Below are 21,616 nucleotides of genomic sequence, written 5' to 3' on the forward strand. Positions count from 1 at the left end.
CATAGGGATGGGAGAATCTGTGGCCAGGAACATCAACAACCAGAAATCAGAATGGATTACAATGACAGAAAAGGAGACAAGCTGGTGACTGGCTACAGCTTCAAAAGAAGAACCCTACGCTGGCATCTTGTGATATTCTTCAACATCTTGGACATCTCGGCGTACAACGCGTTAGTCATCTGGATGGCGTTGAACCCAGATTGGAACAGAGGGAAGCTCCAGAGGAGACGGCTCTTTCTCGAGGAGCTGGGCAAGGCACTGGTAAGACCTCAAATCCAGAGGAGACGGCTCTTTCTCGAGGAGCTGGGCAAGGCACTGGTAAGACCTCAAATCCAGAGGAGACGCCTCTTTCTCGAGGAGCAGGGCAGGGCATTGGTAAGACCTCAAATCCAGAGGAGACGGCTCTTTCCCGAGGAGATGGGCAGGGCACTGGTAAGACCTCAAATCCAGAGGAGACGGCTCTTTCCCGAGGAGATGGGCAAGACATTGGTAAGACCTCAAATCCAGAGGAGGCAACATTACCCAAGGACCCCAGCTTCTGCACCCATGGTGAGGAGGATTCAGGAGGAGGATGCTGGGGCCCCGTCCGCCCCGACCCACAGAACCAACAACTCCAATACAGGAAGTAAGTATGAGTGATGTTGTTGCATGTGTGTGTGTGTCTGACTCTCCTACCTTGGCCTGCTGTAACTATATATGTGAGTGAGATGTGTCTGACTCTCCTACCTTGGACTAATGTAACTATAAATGTGAGTGAGATGTGTCTGACTCTCCTACCTTGGACTAATGTAACTATAAATGTGAGTGAGATGTTAGTAACATCCCTGAACTAAGTGTTTATCATTCTAGATCACAGCCGGTAGCAACAAGAAGCGCTGCGATGTGTGTGAACCCAAGACGGACAGGAAGACACAGTACACACAAGTGCAAGAAATACATTTGCAACACACACACACACACACACACATAGTAAAACTCTGTCCCTCATGTGGTGTGTAGACCAGACTTAATTTGTGTTCAACGGGGCTCATTTATCATTTACATAAAATACTGGATGTAAATGTTGTCCTTCCAATTTGTTCAGTTTAAAGCAATAAACATCGATGAAAAGCTTGTTTCATTTCATTATGTTTCTCTACGTTGTACAGCAGTGAGTGACTACAACATGCCTCGCTAGCTCCTTCCTTGCTTATTGTGTAGCGGAGGATAACAAAAATGATTGTATGATTATGGATGTGTAGCTAGCTATGCAGGCGATATGTTTATGGACCGTAAAGCCTTTCATCTATTAGTTCAGAACTATGGTTTAGACTGCTTCCACCAGTTAATCATTCATCCCATAAGAAATTGCAGAAAATGACTGTTACACACATATCACTTTTACGTCAATCCTGTACTATCAACGTTAGCTAGTTATGAACTTCAGCTATCATAGCCGGATGTATTGACTTCAAGACACTCTGAATGGCGTCAATGAAGCCTATGGATTGAATAGAATATAATGTAACTTTATTGTGCCAAAGATGCAGGTCGTATATACACTGACCAGCATCGCCGAGGACACCCAGACCAACGCGCACCTTCCCACAATGACAAACCAACGCGTTGTCCTCCATTCATTTAAACGTGTCGACAGAGATCTAGTTTGAGCTGCGCTGAGAAAACTAAAACCATCTGTCCAATACTCCAGGACACTGCTGTACGTGACGTTTCAGACTATGATAAAACATCTATGCACGACTGAAGTGAGTTCGGGAAAAACTGAAAGTATGCATATTAGAAATTGTTTCCACAAACAGTCTGTATGTATCCGAAATCGGAATCAAATAAAGTTTGTCTTCGCAAAAATAACATTGTCACTGTGGCAAATCGTTTATTTTCATTGGCGATTTTCTGCATTTATCAAAAGTCCCATCAGATAGCCTTATTTCAGATGTGTCATGTAAACTGGATTATTGGGGAAATCGTTCTTCTTGCAAAACATATCAAACGTTTTAAAACGAACTATTATATTAATCTGACTATCCACAATCATCCTACTATGTGAGACAATCTCAGCCAGCCAAATAAACACCCAGCTGGCATATCTGCCACCTTGGCAAGACAGCTAGCTAACAGATGGCTAAGTAACGTTAGCAATCTAGACAACTAGCTTGCCAAGAAGGCAGTGATAGCTATGTAGTTAGCTCATCAATATGCTATTTTTCAGCATTCACTACATTACAAGGGATGATATTTTATTATCAAGCCGTGCCTCTGTTCCCAAAAGTTGAGGCCAGATGTTCTTTTTGCTAACCTACCAGCTAGCGAAGCTAATCAAGTTGCTGGCATGAACATTGCAGATCCCTCTGGCTCTTACCTGGTTAGATCGGTCGTACCTGTCCTTTCTCGGTTGATGAAATCACCATGTACAGCAAAGATGATTTGAAACGCCCGTGTAGATGGATGGACCAAAACCAAACCAAACCAAGACCAAAACCTAGCTAGCTAAGGTAACCTTGCACAACTTGTCTAGCTGACTATAATCATAATACCAACCTAGTTGGAAATAGATAGCTTTCCAGTTTCCAGCATGACAAAGCTCAAGCCACAGAGCTTGCTCTCCGAGTTGCTCCCAGTGTTCACGATACACAATGCTCCCATTGGACAGTGGCAGTGTCAATCAAACCGGTCCACCACAACAGTGGTTGGCTGCCTATCAAATTTTTACCGCATCCCATTGGGTGAGTTCATCTTACATTTCCCGGTGCCCCAGGGCGGCGGAGTTTAAACATTCACTCATTTGCAGCACCGGGCAATGCCATGCAAAACGAACGGTCCTTGCTTTACGGGATCATTGGGACGTCCCTCCGTTCCCCATTAGGGTTGACGTATGAAATAGTTATGGTAAGGATTATCCAGGCTGTATCACAACCGGCCCAGCGTCGTCTGGGGTTGGCCGTCGTTGTAAATAAGAACTTGTTCCTAACGGACTTGCCTAGTTAAATAAAAATATAATATGGGTCGGGTTTATGTTAGGGTTGGGACATCCCAATGATCCCAGATAGCCCTAACCCAAGACAAACTCACCCGTTGACCAGAAATGTTTGTTTTTCCCATGACACAAATCAAGTTGTCTCTCTGTGTATTTGTATTGCCATAACGTGCTCTCACGTAGAGTATGTCTTACCTGTAAAGGCTAAATGTAGTACAAACATCTATTAGCCTAGTATTTTCTATTAACATGATTTTCTTCCAGGGAAATAATGATCAAATCTCTGTAATTGGCAGGTTGTCCAACTATTTCAGGGTTAGCCTACTGCTGTAAAAGAGGACATTCTTTGACCACCATGGCATTCTTCAATGGTATGACTGGTATGTCTATCCTGTATTGACCAGAATAAACTGGTATGTCTATCCTGCATTGACCAGAATAGACTGGTATGCCTATCCTGCATTGACCAGAATAGACTGGTATGCATATCCTGTATTGACCAGAATAGACTGGTATGCCTATCCTGTATTGACCAGAATAGACTGGTATGCATATCCTGCATTGACCAGAATAGACTGGTATGCCTATCCTGTATTGACCAGAATAGACTGGTATGTATATCCTGCATTGACCAGAATAGACTGGTATGCCTATCCTGTATTGACCAGAATAGACTGGTATGCATATCCTGTATTGACCAGAATAGACTGGTATGCCTATCCTGTATTGACCAGAATAGACTGGTATGCATATCCTGCATTGACCAGAATAGACTGGTATGCCTATCCTGTATTGACCAGAATAGACTGGTATGTATATCCTGCATTGACCAGAATAGACTGGTATGCCTATCCTGTATTGGCCAGAATAGACTGGTATGTATATCCTGTATTGACCAGAATAGACTGGTATGCCTATGCTGCATTGACCAGAATAGACTGGTATGTCTATCCTGCATTGACCAGAATAGACTGGTATGCCTATCCTGCATTGACCAGAATAAACTGGTATGCCTATCCTGTATTGACCAGAATAGACTTGTATGTCTATCCTGTATTGACCAGAATAGACTGGTATGCCTATCCTGTATTGACCAGAATAAACTGGTATGCCTATCCTGTATTGACCAGAATAGACTGGTATGTATATCCTGTATTGACCAGAATAGACTGGTATGTGTATCCTGTATTGACCAGAATAGACTGGTATGTATATCCTGTATTGACCAGAATAGACTGGTATGCCTATGCTGCATTGACCAGAATAGACTGGTATGTATATCCTGCATTGACCAGAATAGACTGGTATGTATATCCTGCATTGACCAGAATAGACTGGTATGTATATCCTGCATTGACCAGAATAGACTGGTATGCCTATGCTGCATTGACCAGTGTAACAGATGTGAAATGGCTAGCTAGTTAGCGGTGGTGTATATGTAACCGATGTGAAATGGCTAGCTAGTTAGCGGTGGTGTATATGTAACCGATGTGAAATGGCTAGCTAGTTAACGGTGGTGTATATGTAACGGATGTGAAATGGCTAGCTAGTTAGCGGTGGTGTATATGTAACCGATGTGAAATGGCTAGCTAGTTAGCGGTGGTGTATATGTAACCGATGTGAAATGGCTAGCTAGTTAGCGGTGGTGTATATGTAACCGATGTGAAATGGCTAGCTAGTTAGCGGTGGTGTATATGTAACCGATGTGAAATGGCTAGCTAGTTAGCGGTGGTGCGCGCTAACAGCGTTTCAATCGGTGACGTCACTCGCTCTGAGACCTTGAAGTAGCTGTTCCCCTTTGCTCTGCAAGGGCCGCGGCTTTTGTGGAGCGATAGGTAACGATGCTTCGTGGGAGGCAGTTGTCGATGTGTGCAGAGGGTCCCTGGTTCGAGCGCAGGTAGGGGCGAGGAGACGGACAGAAGCAGCACTGTTACACCAGCATAGACTGGTATGCCTATCCTGCAGTGCTACTGGTCACAGTGGTATTAATATAAGGGTTATTTATTCATTCAACACTGGTGAAGTTTGTATGCATACCAACGCTTGGCAAGCACTTGTACAGTTGCCTTTACCTCCTGAGGCATTGAGAAACACATTTACAAATCAATATTTACAAGATTATTCATGATCTAGGCCTATGTCAAATCCAATGTATGTTGTGTGACGGTCTTGATGAGACCGCAGCGACCCCCCTCAAAGAGAAAGAAAATCCATTAAGACAGGGAAGGACCAAAGACTTCGGTCAGTGTTTCCTGTACCACCCTTAATGGTGAGTGTGAACCTGTAGAATGTATAGAACCACCCCCAACCTCGTGTGCAGGTGAGCGCTCTGTACCGGAGATCCCTAGCGGTGCACTGCCGTTGCTATTCTAGTCGTTTGTGAGAGTAGCAATTTTGTGGCCTTGTCGTTGTGAAAAAACTTACGTTTTTCCTGAGAAGGTATGTTTGTTTCTATTTATTTGACAATATTTAACATGTTTGATTTTTTTTTTTTTTTTTATAAAATTCCACCCCAAACCACTAATACCTTTAATTTACTGTGTTAAATAACACGAATGTGAGAACAATATTTTTGGGGTGAACAACTGTTTCATTTTGGCGTTATAAAGTTGTTATCAACATTGAAAATCTTTGTGGAAATTTGCAACTCAAGTCCACTACAAAATCCACAATGCAATGCTCTATATGAGGTATTGTAGCTAGCTAGCAAACGTAGCTACATACACTAATACCAAAGAAAATATCAGCATGTAAAAACCGCCTAAACAAACTGCATTATCAATTTAGGAGTCTACAATCTCACCATGTTCAACCTGCTGATCGATGTGCCTCAGAGTGGAGACTAACGTTCACACCGGCAGACATACATTTGAGGAGATGGAAACGTTGCCCATGCTACGTCAATGGGCCGTGCGTACATTCTGCACTCCACCCTGGACTGCACCCTGGACTGCACCCTGCACTGCACCCTGGACTGCACCCTAAACTGCACACTGGACTGCACCCTGCACTGCACCCTGCACTCCACCCTGGACTGCACCCTGGACTGCACCCTGCACTGCACCCTGGACTGCACCCTGCACTGCACCCTGCACTCCACCCTGGACTGCACCCTGGACTGCACCCTGCACTGCACCCTGGACTCCACCCTGGACTGCACCCTGGACTCCACCCTGCACTGCACCCTGGACTCCACCCTGGACTGCACCCTGGACTCCACCCTGGACTGCACCTGGACTATACCCTGGACTCCACCATGGACTGCACCCTGGACTGCACCCTGCACTGCACCCTGCACTGCACCCTGCACTGCACCCTGGACGGCACCCTGGACTGCACCCTGCACTGCACCCTGGACTGCACACAGCACTGCACCCTGGACTGCACCCTGGACTGCACACAGCACTGCACCCTGGACTGCACCCTGGACTGCACCCTGGACTACACCCTGCACTGCACCCTGGACTGCACCCTGGACTGCACCCTGGACTGCACCCAGCACTGCACCCTGGACTGCACCCAGCACTGCCCCCTGGACTGCACCCTGGACTGCACCCTGGACTGCACCCAGCACTGCACCCTGGACTGCACCCAGCACTGCACCCTGGACTGTACCCTGGACTGCACCCTGGACTGCACCTGCACTGCACCCTGGACTACACCCTGCACTGCACCCTGGACTGCACCCAGTACTGCACCCTGGACAACACCCTGGACTGCACCCAGCACTGCCCCCTGGACTGCACCCTGGACTGCACCCAGCACTGCACCCTGCACTGCACCCTGGACTGCACCCTGGGCTGCACCCTGGACTGCACCCTGGACTGCACCCAGCACTGCACCCTGGACTGCACCCAGCACTGCACCCTGGACTACACCCTGCACTGCACCCTGCACTGCACCCTGGACTGCACCCTGGACTGCATCCTAGACTCCACCCTGGACTCCACCCTGGACTGCACCCAGCACTGCACCCTGGACTACACCCTGCACTGCACCCTAGACTCCACCCTGGACTCCACCCTGGACTCCACCCTGGACTCCACCCTGGACTGCACCCTGGACTCCACCCTGGACTGCACCCAGCACTGCACCCTGGACTGCACCCTGGACTACACCCTGGACTACACCCTGGACTATACCCTTGACTCCACCCTGGACTCCACCCTGGACTCCACCCTGGACTCCACCCTGGACTGCACCCAGCACTGCACCCAGCACTGCACCCTGGACTACACCATGGACTACACCCTGGACTCCACCCTGGACTCCACCCTGGACTCCACCCTGGACTCCACCCTGGACTACACCCTGGACTGCACCCTGGACTACACCCTGGACTACACCCTGGACTGCACCCTGGACTACACCCTGGACTACACCCTGGACTGCACCCTGGACTACACCCTGGACTACACACTGGACTGCACCCTGGACTATACCCTGGACTGCACCCTGGACTATACCCTGGACTATACCCTGGACTACACCCTGGACTCCACCCTGGACTCCACCCAGCACTGCACCCTGGACTGCACCCTGGACTACAACCTGGACTACAACCTGGACTAGAACCTGGACTGAACCCTGGACTGCACCCTGGACTGAACCCTGGACTACACCATGGACTACACCCTGGACTACACCCTGGACTACACCCTGGACTGCACCCTGGACTACACCCTGGACTCCACCCTGGACTGCACCCTGGACTGCACCCTGGACTCCACCCTGGACTGCACCCTGGACTACACCCTGGACTACACCCTGGACTATACCCTGGACTATACCCTGGACTATACCCTGGACTATACCCTGGACTCCACCCTGGACTATACCCTGGACTATACCCTGGACTACACCCTGGACTGCACCCTGGACTACACCCTGGACTACACCCTGGACTGCACCCTGGACTACACCCTGGACTACACCCTGTACTGCACCCTGGACTATACCCTGGACTGCACCCTGGACTATACCCTGGACTATACCCTGGACTACACCCTGGACTCCACCCTGGACTCCACCCAGCACTGCACCCTGGACTGCACCCTGGACTACAACCTGGACTACAACCTGGACTAGAACCTGGACTACACCCTGGACTACACCCTGGACTATACCCTGGACTATACCCTGGACTATACCCTGGACTGCACCCTGGACTATACCCTGGACTATACCCTGGACTATACCCTGGACTATACCCTGGACTATACCCTGGACTCCACCCTGGACTATACCCTGGACTCCACCCTGGACTCCACCCTGGACTGCACCCTGCACTGCACCCTGCACTGCACCCTGGACTGAAGCGAACGACACATAGGAAACATGTGCAGACCCTCCATTAGATCACACATTTATCTGGGTAGGAATATCACACAAATATTATCAATGGCTCAGTCGAGAGAAGACATATCATTATTTTTATTAATGTAACGTTTATTTAACTAGGCAAGTCAGTTTTAAGAACAAATTCTTATTTACAATTAGGGCCTACACCGGCCAAACCCGGACCACGCTGGGCCAATTGTGCGCCGCCCTATGGGACTCCCAATCATAGCCAGTTGTGATACAGCCTGGATTTGAACCAGGGTGTCTGTAGTGATGCCTCAAGCACTGAGATGCAGTGCCTTAGACTGCTGCGCCACTCAGGAGAAATCTGACATGTACGATAGACGTTTCCGCGATCTAAAAGTCATATTCCTGTGAACTTCCAGTGTAGTGGGAGAGACTTTACCACAGTACTACGTCATACTGAGAGAGACTTTACCACAGTACTACGCCATACTGAGAGAGACTTTACCACAGTACTACGTCATACTGAGAGAGACTTTACCACAGTACTACGTCATACTGAGAGAGACTTTACCACAGTACTACGTCATACTGAGACTTTACCACAGTACTATATCCTACTGAGAGAGACTTTACCACAGTACTACGCCATACTGAGAGAGACTTTACCACAGTACTACGTCATACTGAGAGAGACTTTACCACAGTACTACGTCATACTGAGACTTTACCACAGTACTATATCCTACTGAGAGAGACTTTACCACAGTACTACGCCATACTGAGAGAGACTTTACCACAGTACTACGTCATACTGAGAGAGACTTTACCACAGTACTACGTCATACTGAGAGAGACTTTACCACAGTACTACGTCACACTGAGAGAGACTTTACCACAGTACTACGCCATACTGAGAGAGACTTTACCACAGTATTACGTCATACTGAGAGAGACTTTACCACAGTATTACGTCATACTGAGAGAGACTTTACCACAGTACTACGTCATACTGAGAGAGACTTTACCACAGTATTACGTCATACTGAGAGAGACTTTACCACAGTACTACGTCATACTGAGAGAGACTTTACCACAGTACTACGTCCTACTGAGAGAGACTTTACCACAGTACTACGTCCTACTGAGAGAGACTTTACCACAGTACTACATCATACTGAGAGAGACTTTACCACAGTACTACGTCCTACTGAGAGAGACTTTACCACAGTACTACGTCATACTGAGAGACTTTACCACAGTACTACGTCATACTGAGAGAGACTTTACCACAGTACTACGTCATACTGAGAGAGACTTTACCACAGTACTACGTCATACTGAGAGAGACTTTACCACAGTACTACGTCATACTGAGAGAGACTTTACCACAGTACTACGTCATACTGAGAGAGACTTTACCACAGTACTACGTCCTACTGAGAGAGACTTTACCACAGTACTACGTCCTACTGAGAGAGACTTTACCACAGTACTACGTCCTACTGAGAGAGAGACTACCACAGTACTACGTCCTACTGAGAGAGACTTTACCACAGTATTACGTCATACTGAGAGAGACTTTACCACAGTACTACGTCATACTGAGAGAGACTTTACCACAGTACTACGTCACACTGAGAGAGACTTTACCACAGTACTATGTCATACTGAGAGACTTTACCACAGTACTACGTCACACTGAGAGAGACTTTACCACAGTACTACGTCCTACTGAGAGAGACTTTACCACAGTACTACGTCATACTGAGAGAGACTTTACCACAGTACTACGTCATACTGAGAGAGACTTTACCACAGTACTACGTCCTACTGAGACTTTACCACAGTACTACGTCCTACTGAGAGAGAGACTACCACAGTACTACGTCCTACTGAGAGAGACTTTACCACAGTACTACGTCACACTGAGAGAGACTTTACCACAGTACTACGTCACACTGAGAGAGACTTTACCACAGTACTACGTCATACTGAGAGACTTTACCACAGTAGTACGTCATACTGAGACTTTACCACAGTACTACGTCATACTGAGAGAGACTTTACCACAGTACTACGTCATACTGAGAGAGACTTTACCACAGTACTACGTCCTACTGAGACTTTACCACAGTACTACGTCACACTGAGAGAGACTTTACCACAGTACTACGCCATACTGAGAGAGACTTTACCACAGTACTACGTCCTACTGAGAGAGACTTTACCACAGTACTACGCCATACTGAGAGAGACTTTACCACAGTACTACGCCATACTGAGAGAGACTTTACCACAGTACTACGTCACACTGAGAGAGACTTTACCACAGTACTACGTCATACTGGGAGAGACTTTACCACAGTACTACGTCCTACTGAGACTTTACCACAGTACTACGTCACACTGAGAGAGACTTTACCACAGTACTACGTCCTACTGAGACTTTACCACAGTACTACGTCACACTGAGAGAGACTTTACCACAGTACTACGTCACACTGAGAGAGACTTTACCACAGTACTACGCCATACTGGGAGAGACTTTACCACAGTACTACATCACATTGAGAGAGACTTTACCACAGTACTACGTCACACTGAGAGAGACTTTACCACAGTAGTACGTCCTACTGGCCAGATTTCTGCCAGCTTGAATGCTAATAACTCAGATATACATGAAAACATGAAATGACCCAGGGAATCGATAGAACAATCACTCAGCGAAGCACAAAAACACTATACCATTTAAAATAGTTATGTAAGGGCTAAATGGGATTGGATGCATGTTTCAAAGAAACGCCCATCAAGATCAGAGTGGAGCTGAATGGAGAGAGAGCGTTCTCTGTAAAAAGAGTAGCATGACAGCCTGTTTTTATGTACAATGTTGTCAACAAAGTTACGTTGCTCTTACTCCCGAACCTATTGCAGAATGCATCCTTTTGACAGCAGGTACTACAGGTGATTTAACCCACACTTGCATTAGTCCCCTCGTTAGCAGGGTAGTGTGGTGACTGACAGTATGTTATAGCAGGGTAGTGTGGTGACTGACAGCAGACAGTATGTTATAGCAGGGTAGTGTGGTGACTGACAGTATGTTATAGCAGGGTAGTGTGGTGACTGACAGCAGACAGTATGTTATAGCAGGGTAGTGTGGTGACTGACAGCAGACAGTATGTTATAGCAGGGTAGTGTGGTGACTGACAGCAGACAGTATATTATAGCAGGGTAGTGTGGTGACTGACAGCAGACAGTATGTTATAGCAGGGTAGTGTGGTGACTGACAGCAGACAGACAGTATGTTATAGCAGGGTAGTGTGGTGACTGACAGCAGACAGTATGTTATAGCAGGGTAGTGTGGTGACTGACAGCAGACAGACAGTATGTTGTAGCAGGGTAGTGTGGTGACTGACAGCAGACAGTATGTTATAGCAGGGTAGTGTGGTGACTGACAGCAGACAGTATATTATAGCAGGGTAGTGTGGTGACTGACAGCAGACAGACAGTATGTTGTAGCAGGGTAGTGTGGTGACTGACAGCAGACAGTATGTTGTAGCAGGGTAGTGTGGTGACTGATAGCAGACAGACAGTATGTTGTAGCAGGGTAGTGTGGTGACTGACAGCAGACAGTATGTTGTAGCAGGGTAGTGTGGTGACTGACAGCAGACAGTATGTTATAGCAGGGTAGTGTGGTGACTGACAGCAGACAGACAGTATGTTGTAGCAGGGTAGTGTGGTGACTGACAGCAGACAGACAGTATGTTGTAGCAGGGTAGTGTGGTGACTGACAGCAGACAGACAGTATGTTGTAGCAGGGTAGTGTGGTGACTGACAGCAGACAGACAGTATGTTGTAGCAGGGTAGTGTGGTGACTGACAGCAGACAGACAGTATGTTGTAGCAGGGTAGTGTGGTGACTGACAGCAGACAGTATGTTGTAGCAGGGTAGTGTGGTGACTGACAGCAGACAGTATGTTGTAGCAGGGTAGTGTGGTGACTGACAGCAGACAGTATGTTGTAGCAGGGTAGTGTGGTGACTGACAGCAGACAGACAGTATGTTATAGCAGGGTAGTGTGGTGACTGACAGCAGACAGTATGTTGTAGCAGGGTAGTGTGGTGACTGACAGCAGACAGACAGTATGTTATAGCAGGGTAGTGTGGTGACTGACAGCAGACAGACAGTATGTTCTAGCAGGGTAGTGTGGTGACTGACAGCAGACAGTATGTTCTAGCAGGGTAGTGTGGTGACTGACAGCAGACAGACAGTATGTTATAGCAGGGTAGTGTGGTGACTGACAGCAGACAGACAGTATGTTGTAGCAGGGTAGTGTGGTGACTGACAGCAGACAGTATGTTGTAGCAGGGTAGTGTGGTGACTGACAGCAGACAGTATGTTGTAGCAGGGTAGTGTGGTGACTGATAGCAGACAGACAGTATGTTGTAGCAGGGTAGTGTGGTGACTGACAGCAGACAGACAGTATGTTGTAGCAGGGTAGTGTGGTGACTGACAGCAGACAGTATATTATAGCAGGGTAGTGTGGTGACTGACAGCAGACAGACAGTATGTTGTAGCAGGGTAGTGTGGTGACTGACAGCAGACAGTATGTTATAGCAGGGTAGTGTGGTGACTGACAGCAGACAGTATGTTGTAGCAGGGTAGTGTGGTGACTGATAGCAGACAGACAGTATGTTATAGCAGGGTAGTGTGGTGACTGACAGCAGACAGTATGTTATAGCAGGGTAGTGTGGTGACTGACAGCAGACAGTATGTTGTAGCAGGGTAGTGTGGTGACTGACAGCAGACAGACAGTATGTTGTAGCAGGGTAGTGTGGTGACTGACAGCAGACAGTATGTTGTAGCAGGGTAGTGTGGTGACTGACAGCAGACAGACAGTATGTTGTAGCAGGGTAGTGTGGTGACTGACAGCAGACAGTATGTTGTAGCAGGGTAGTGTGGTGACTGACAGCAGACAGACAGTATGTTCTAGCAGGGTAGTGTGGTGACTGACAGCAGACAGTATGTTGTAGCAGGGTAGTGTGGTGACTGACAGCAGACAGTATGTTCTAGAAGGGTAGTGTGGTGACTGACAGCAGACAGTATGTTCTAGCAGGGTAGTGTGGTGACTGACAGCAGACAGTATGTTGTAGCAGGGTAGTGTGGTGACTGACAGCAGACAGTATGTTGTAGCAGGGTAGTGTGGTGACTGACAGCAGACAGTATGTTGTAGCAGGGTAGTGTGGTGACTGACAGCAGACAGTATGTTCTAGCAGGGTAGTGTGGTGACTGACAGCAGACAGTATGTTGTAGCAGGGTAGTGTGGTGACTGACAGCAGACAGTATGTTATAGCAGGGTAGTGTGGTGACTGATAGCAGACAGACAGTATGTTGTAGCAGGGTAGTGTGGTGACTGACAGCAGACAGACAGTATGTTATAGCAGGGTAGTGTGGTGAATGACAGCAGACAGACAGTATGTTGTAGCAGGGTAGTGTGGTGACTGACAGCAGACAGACAGTATGTTGTAGCAGGGTAGTGTGGTGACTGACAGCAGACAGACAGTATGTTGTAGCAGGGTAGTGTGGTGACTGACAGCAGACAGACAGTATGTTGTAGCAGGGTAGTGTGGTGACTGACAGCAGACAGTATGTTGTAGCAGGGTAGTGTGGTGACTGACAGTATGTTGTAGCAGGGTAGTGTGGTGACTGACAGCAGACAGACAGTATGTTGTAGCAGGGTAGTGTGGTGACTGACAGCAGACAGACAGTATGTTATAGCAGGGTAGTGTGGTGACTGACAGCAGACAGTATGTTGTAGCAGGGTAGTGTGGTGACTGACAGCAGACAGACAGTATGTTATAGCAGGGTAGTGTGGTGACTGACAGCAGACAGACAGTATGTTGTAGCAGGGTAGTGTGGTGACTGACAGCAGACAGTATGTTGTAGCAGGGTAGTGTGGTGACTGACAGCAGACAGACAGTATGTTGTAGCAGGGTAGTGTGGTGACTGACAGCAGACAGACAGTATGTTATAGCAGGGTAGTGTGGTGACTGACAGCAGACAGACAGTATGTTATAGCAGGGTAGTGTGGTGACTGACAGCAGACAGTATGTTGTAGCAGGGTAGTGTGGTGACTGACAGCAGACAGACAGTATGTTGTAGCAGGGTAGTGTGGTGACTGACAGCAGACAGACAGTATGTTATAGCAGGGTAGTGTGGTGACTGACAGCAGACAGTATGTTGTAGCAGGGTAGTGTGGTGACTGACAGCAGACAGTATGTTATAGCAGGGTAGTGTGGTGACTGACAGCAGACAGTATGTTGTAGCAGGGTAGTGTGGTGACTGACAGCAGACAGACAGTATGTTGTAGCAGGGTAGTGTGGTGACTGACAGCAGACAGTATGTTGTAGCAGGGTAGTGTGGTGACTGACAGCAGACAGACAGTATGTTGTAGCAGGGTAGTGTGGTGACTGACAGCAGACAGACAGTATGTTGTAGCAGGGTAGTGTGGTGACTGACAGCAGACAGACAGTATGTTGTAGCAGGGTAGTGTGGTGACTGACAGCAGACAGACAGTATCTTGTAGCAGGGTAGTGTGGTGACTGACAGCAGACAGACAGTATGTTGTAGCAGGGTAGTGTGGTGACTGACAGCAGACAGTATGTTGTAGCAGGGTAGTGTGGTGACTGACAGCAGACAGTATGTTGTAGCAGGGTAGTGTGGTGACTGACAGCAGACAGTATGTTGTAGCAGGGTAGTGTGGTGACTGACAGCAGACAGACAGTATGTTATAGCAGGGTAGTGTGGTGACTGACAGCAGACAGACAGTATGTTATAGCAGGGTAGTGTGGTGACTGACAGCAGACAGTATGTTATAGCAGGGTAGTGTGGTGACTGACAGCAGACAGACATTATGTTATACCAGGGTAGTGTGGTGACTGACAACAGACAGAGAGTATGTTGTAGCAGGGTAGTGTGGTGACTGACAGCAGACAGACAGTATGTTGTAGCAGGGTAGTGTGGTGACTGACAGCAGACAGACATTATGTTATACCAGGGTAGTGTGGTGACTGACAACAGACAGAGAGTATGTTGTAGCAGGGTAGTGTGGTGACTGACAGCAGACAGACAGTATGTTGTAGCAGGGTAGTGTGGTGACTGACAGCAGACAGACAGTATGTTGTAGCAGGGTAGTGTGGTGACTGACAGCAGACAGACAGTATGTTGTAGCAGGGTAGTGTGGTGACTGACAGCAGACAGACAGTATGTTGTAGCAGGGTAGTGTGGTGACTGACAGCAGACAGACAGTATGTTGTAGCAGGGTAGTGTGGTGACTGACAGCAGACAGACAGTATGTTGTAGCAGGGTAGTGTGGTGACTGACAGCAGACAGACAGTATGTTGTAGCAGGGTAGTGTGGTGACTGACAGCAGACAGACAGTATGTTATAGCAGGGTAGTGTGGTGACTGACAGCAGACAGACAGTATGTTGTAGCAGGGTAGTGTGGTGACCGACAGCAGACAGACAGTATGTTGTAGCAGGGTAGTGTGGTGACTGACAGCAGACAGACAGTATGTTATAGCAGGGTAGTGTGGTGAATGACAGCAGACAGACAGTATGTTATAGCAGGGTAGTGTGGTGACTGACAGCAGACAGACAGTATGTTGTAGCAGGGTAGTGTGGTGACTGACAGCAGACAGACAGTATGTTATAGCAGGGTAGTGTGGTGACTGACAGCAGACAGACAGTATGTTATAGCAGGGTAGTGTGGTGACTGACAGCAGACAGACAGTATGTTGTAGCAGGGTAGTGTGGTGACTGACAGCAGACAGACAGTATGTTATAGCAGGGTAGTGTGGTGACTGACAGCAGACAGACAGTATGTTATAGCAGGGTAGTGTGGTGACTGACAGCAGACAGACAGTATGTTGTAGCAGGGTAGTGTGGTGACTGACAGCAGACAGACAGTATGTTGTAGCAGGGTAGTGTGGTGACTGACAGCAGACAGACAGTATGTTATAGCAGGGTAGTGTGGTGACTGACAGCAGACAGACAGTATGTTGTAGCAGGGTAGTGTGGTGACTGACAGCAGACAGTATGTTATAGCAGGGTAGTGTGGTGACTGACAGCAGACAGTATGTTGTAGCAGGGTAGTGTGGTGACTGACAGCAGACAGTATGTTGTAGCAGGGTAGTGTGGTGACTGACAGCAGACAGTATATTGTAGCAGGGTAGTGTGGTGACTGACAGGAGACAGACAGTATGTTATAGCAGGGTAGTGTGGTGACTGACAGCAGACAGTATGTTGTAGCAGGGTAGTGTGGTGACTGACAGCAGACAGACAGTATGTTGTAGCAGGGTAGTGTGGTGACTGACAGCAGACAGTATGTTGTAGCAGGGTAGTGTGGTGACTGACAGCAGACAGTATATTGTAGCAGGGTAGTGTGGTGACCGACAGCAGACAGACAGTATGTTATAGCAGGGTAGTGTGGTGACTGACAGCAGACAGACAGTATGTTGTAGCAGGGTAGTGTGGTGACTGACAGCAGAGAGACAGTATGTTGTAGCAGGGTAGTGTGGTGACTGACAGCAGACAGACAGTATGTTGTAGCAGGGTAGTGTGGTGACTGACAGCAGACAGACAGTATGTTATAGCAGGGTAGTGTGGTGACTGACAGCAGACAGACAGTATGTTGTAGCAGGGTAGTGTGGTGACCGACAGCAGACAGACAGTATGTTGTAGCAGGGTAGTGTGGTGACTGACAGCAGACAGACAGTATGTTATAGCAGGGTAGTGTGGTGAATGACAGCAGACAGACAGTATGTTATAGCAGGGTAGTGTGGTGACTGACAGCAGACAGACAGTATGTTGTAGCAGGGTAGTGTGGTGACTGACAGCAGACAGACAGTATGTTATAGCAGGGTAGTGTGGTGACTGACAGCAGACAGACAGTATGTTATAGCAGGGTAGTGTGGTGACTGACAGCAGACAGACAGTATGTTGTAGCAGGGTAGTGTGGTGACTGACAGCAGACAGACAGTATGTTGTAGCAGGGTAGTGTGGTGACTGACAGCAGACAGACAGTATGTTATAGCAGGGTAGTGTGGTGACTGACAGCAGACAGACAGTATGTTATAGCAGGGTAGTGTGGTGACTGACAGCAGACAGACAGTATGTTGTAGCAGGGTAGTGTGGTGACTGACAGCAGACAGACAGTATGTTGTAGCAGGGTAGTGTGGTGACTGACAGCAGACAGACAGTATGTTGTAGCAGGGTAGTGTGGTGACTGACAGCAGACAGACAGTATGTTATAGCAGGGTAGTGTGGTGACTGACAGCAGACAGACAGTATGTTATAGCAGGGTAGTGTGGTGACTGACAGCAGACAGTATGTTGTAGCAGGGTAGTGTGGTGACTGACAGCAGACAGTATGTTGTAGCAGGGTAGTGTGGTGACTGACAGCAGACAGACAGTATGTTATAGCAGGGTAGTGTGGTGACTGACAGCAGACAGTATGTTGTAGCAGGGTAGTGTGGTGACTGACAGCAGACAGTATATTGTAGCAGGGTAGTGTGGTGACTGACAGCAGACAGTATGTTATAGCAGGGTAGTGTGGTGACTGACAGCAGACAGACAGTATGTTATAGCAGGGTAGTGTGGTGACTGACAGCAGACAGTATGTTGTAGCAGGGTAGTGTGGTGACTGACAGCAGACAGACAGTATGTTGTAGCAGGGTAGTGTGGTGACTGACAGCAGACAGACAGTATGTTATAGCAGGGTAGTGTGGTGACTGACAGCAGACAGTATGTTGTAGCAGGGTAGTGTGGTGACTGACAGCAGACAGACAGTATGTTGTAGCAGGGTAGTGTGGTGACTGACAGCAGACAGTATGTTATAGCAGGGTAGTGTGGTGACTGACAGCAGACAGTATGTTGTAGCAGGGTAGTGTGGTGACTGACAGCAGACAGTATGTTATAGCAGGGTAGTGTGGTGACTGACAGCAGACAGACAGTATGTTGTAGCAGGGTAGTGTGGTGACTGACAGCAGACAGTATGTTATAGCAGGGTAGTGTGGTGACTGACAGCAGACAGACAGTATGTTGTAGCAGGGTAGTGTGGTGACTGACAACAGACAGACAGTATGTTGTAGCAGGGTAGTGTGGTGACTGACAGCAGACAGACAGTATGTTGTAGCAGGGTAGTGTGGTGACTGACAGCAGACAGACAGTATGTTGTAGCAGGGTAGTGTGGTGACTGACAGCAGACAGACAGTATGATATAGCAGGGTAGTGTGGTGACTGACAGCAGACAGACAGTATGTTGTAGCAGGGTAGTGTGGTGACTGACAGCAGACAGACAGTATGTTATAGCAGGGTAGTGTGGTGACTGACAGCAGACAGACAGTATGTTGTAGCAGGGTAGTGTGGTGACTGACAGCAGACAGACAGTATGTTGTAGCAGGGTAGTGTGGTGACTGACAGGAGACAGACAGTATGTTGTAGCAGGGTAGTGTGGTGACTGACAGCAGACAGTATGTTATAGCAGGGTAGTGTGGTGACTGACAGCAGACAGTATGTTGTAGCAGGGTAGTGTGGTGACTGACAGCAGACAGTATGTTATAGCAGGGTAGTGTGGTGACTGACAGCAGACAGTATGTTGTAGCAGGGTAGTGGGGTGACTGACAGCAGACAGACAGTATGTTATAGCAGGGTAGTGTGGTGACTGACAGCAGACAGACAGTATGTTATAGCAGGGTAGTGTGGTGACTGACAGCAGACAGTATGTTGTAGCAGGGTAGTGTGGTGACTGACAGCAGACAGTATGTTGTAGCAGGGTAGTGTGGTGACTGACAGCAGACAGTATGTTATAGCAGGGTAGTGTGGTGACTGACAGCAGACAGACAGTATGTTATAGCAGGGTAGTGTGGTGACTGACAGCAGACAGACAGTATGTTGTAGCAGGGTAGTGTGGTGACTGACAGCAGACAGACAGTATGTTATAGCAGGGTAGTGTGGTGACTGACAGCAGACAGTATGTTATAGCAGGGTAGTGGGGTGACTGACAGCAGACAGACAGTATGTTATAGCAGGGTAGTGTGGTGACTGACAGCAGACAGACAGTATGTTATAGCAGGGTAGTGTGGTGACTGACAGCAGACAGTATGTTGTAGCAGGGTAGTGTGGTGACTGACAGCAGACAGTATGTTGTAGCAGGGTAGTGTGGTGACTGACAGCAGACAGTATGTTATAGCAGGGTAGTGTGGTGACTGACAGCAGACAGACAGTATGTTATAGCAGGGTAGTGTGGTGACTGACAGCAGACAGACAGTATGTTGTAGCAGGGTAGTGTGGTGACTGACAGCAGACAGTATGTTATAGCAGGGTAGTGTGGTGACTGACAGCAGACAGACAGTATGTTATAGCAGGGTAGTTTGGTGACTGACAGCAGACAGACAGTATGTTGTAGCAGGGTAGTGTGGTGACTGACAGCAGACAGTATGTTATAGCAGGGTAGTGTGGTGACTGACAGCAGACAGTATGTTGTAGCAGGGTAGTGTGGTGACTGACAGCAGACAGTATGTTATAGCAGGGTAGTGTGGTGACTGACAGCAGACAGACAGTATGTTGTAGCAGGGTAGTGTGGTGACTGACAGCAGACAGACAGTATGTTGTAGCAGGGTAGTGTGGTGACTGACAGCAGACAGACAGTATATTGTAGCAGGGTAGTGTGGTGACTGACAGCAGACAGACAGTATGTTGTAGCAGGGTAGTGTGGTGAATGACAGCAGACAGACAGTATGTTGTAGCAGGGTAGTGTGGTGACTGACAACAGACAGACAGTATGTTGTAGCAGGGTAGTGTGGTGACTGACAGCAGACAGACAGTATGTTGTAGCAGGGTAGTGTGGTGACTGACAGCAGACAGACAGTATATTGTAGCAGGGTAGTGTGGTGACTGACAGCAGACAGACAGTATGTTGTAGCAGGGTAGTGTGGTGAATGACAGCAAACAGACAGTATGTTGTAGCAGGTTAGTGTGGTGACTGACAACAGACAGTATGTTGTAGCAGAGTAGTGTGGTGACTGACAGCAGACAGACAGTATGTTGTAGCAGGGTAGTGTGGTGACTGACAGCAGACAGTATGTTGTAGCAGGGTAGTGTGGTGACTGACAGCAGACAGTATGTTGTAGCAGGGTAGTGTGGTGACTGACAGCAGACAGTATGTTGTAGCAGGGTAGTGTGGTGACTGACAGCAGACAGTATGTTGTAGCAGGGTAGTGTGGTGACTGACAGCAGACAGTATGTTGTAGCAGGGTAGTGTGGTGACTGACAGCAGACAGACAGTATGTTGTAGCAGGGTAGTGTGGTGACTGACAGCAGACAGACAGTATGTTGTAGCAGGGTAGTGTGGTGACTGACAGCAGACAGACAGTATGTTGTAGCAGGGTAGTTTGGTGACTGACAGCAGACAGACAGTATGTTGTAGCAGGGTAGTGTGGTGACTGACAGCAGACAGACAGTATGTTATAGCAGGATAGTGTGGTGACTGACAGCAGACAGACAGTATGTTATAGCAGGGTAGTGTGGTGACTGACAGCAGACAGACAGTATGTTATAGCAGGGTAGTGTGGTGACTGACAGCAGACAGTATGTTATAGCAGGGTAGTGTGGTGACTGACAGCAGACAGACAGTATGTTATAGCAGGGTAGTGTGGTGACTGACAGCAGACAGTATGTTATAGCAGGGTAGCGTGGTGACTGACAGCAGACAGACAGTAGAGACCTGTGGTAGAGCAGGAAGGGTGTTGCGGACGTACCAGTTGCTGACTCCAGGTGGTAGGGTTGGCGGAGACTAGGCAACGAAGAGTGGTCTCTAAGTCCTGGTTGGCTCGCTCCGACTGGCCGTTGGACTGGAGGTGGAATCCAGAGGACAGGCTGGCCGACGACCCAATGAGCGTGCAGAACGCCTTCCAGAACCGGGACGAGAACTGCGGACCCTGGTCAGAGACCATGTCCACCGGGAGTCCGTGGATATGGAAGACGAGCTGCACCATGAGCTGGGCCATCTCCTTGGCCGAGGGTAGTTTGGTGAGAGGAATGAAGTGGGCGGCTTTGGAAACCGGTCGACCACAGTCAGGATGGCAGTGTTGCCAGTGTTGCCAGGTGGAGACCCGTGACTAATTCCAGGGATATATGGTACCATGGACGGTGAGGGACAGCCAGTGGTTGAAGGAGACCAGCTGGAGCTTGCCGAGGAGTCTTGTTCTGTGCACAAACTGTGCAGGCGGTGACAAACGCGGCAACATCCGGAACCAAAATCATTGTCGCCCGAATGTCAGG

The 21,616-nt window shown here is 48.3% G+C and overlaps 1 protein-coding gene across 2 annotated transcripts in view; it reads right to left on the reverse strand.

Annotated features, from left to right (window-relative positions):
* The window catches only part of nck1b (NCK adaptor protein 1b), a 159,004-nt gene extending 137,727 nt beyond the window's left edge, over nt 1-21,277 (reverse strand). The window contains exon 1 of one of the 2 annotated variants that reach the window (XM_055882211.1): nt 21,094-21,277. The gene's annotated coding sequence lies outside the window, so the exon portion shown is untranslated. Of the gene's footprint in view, nt 1-2,359; nt 2,628-21,093 lie in introns of those variants that run through there. The other variant, XM_055882210.1, reaches the window with a different exon arrangement.
* Between the last annotated feature and the right edge of the window lie 339 nt (nt 21,278-21,616).

This window comes from Salvelinus fontinalis, chromosome 25 (genome assembly GCF_029448725.1).
Source record: "Salvelinus fontinalis isolate EN_2023a chromosome 25, ASM2944872v1, whole genome shotgun sequence".
Lineage (NCBI taxonomy): Eukaryota > Metazoa > Chordata > Actinopteri > Salmoniformes > Salmonidae > Salvelinus > Salvelinus fontinalis.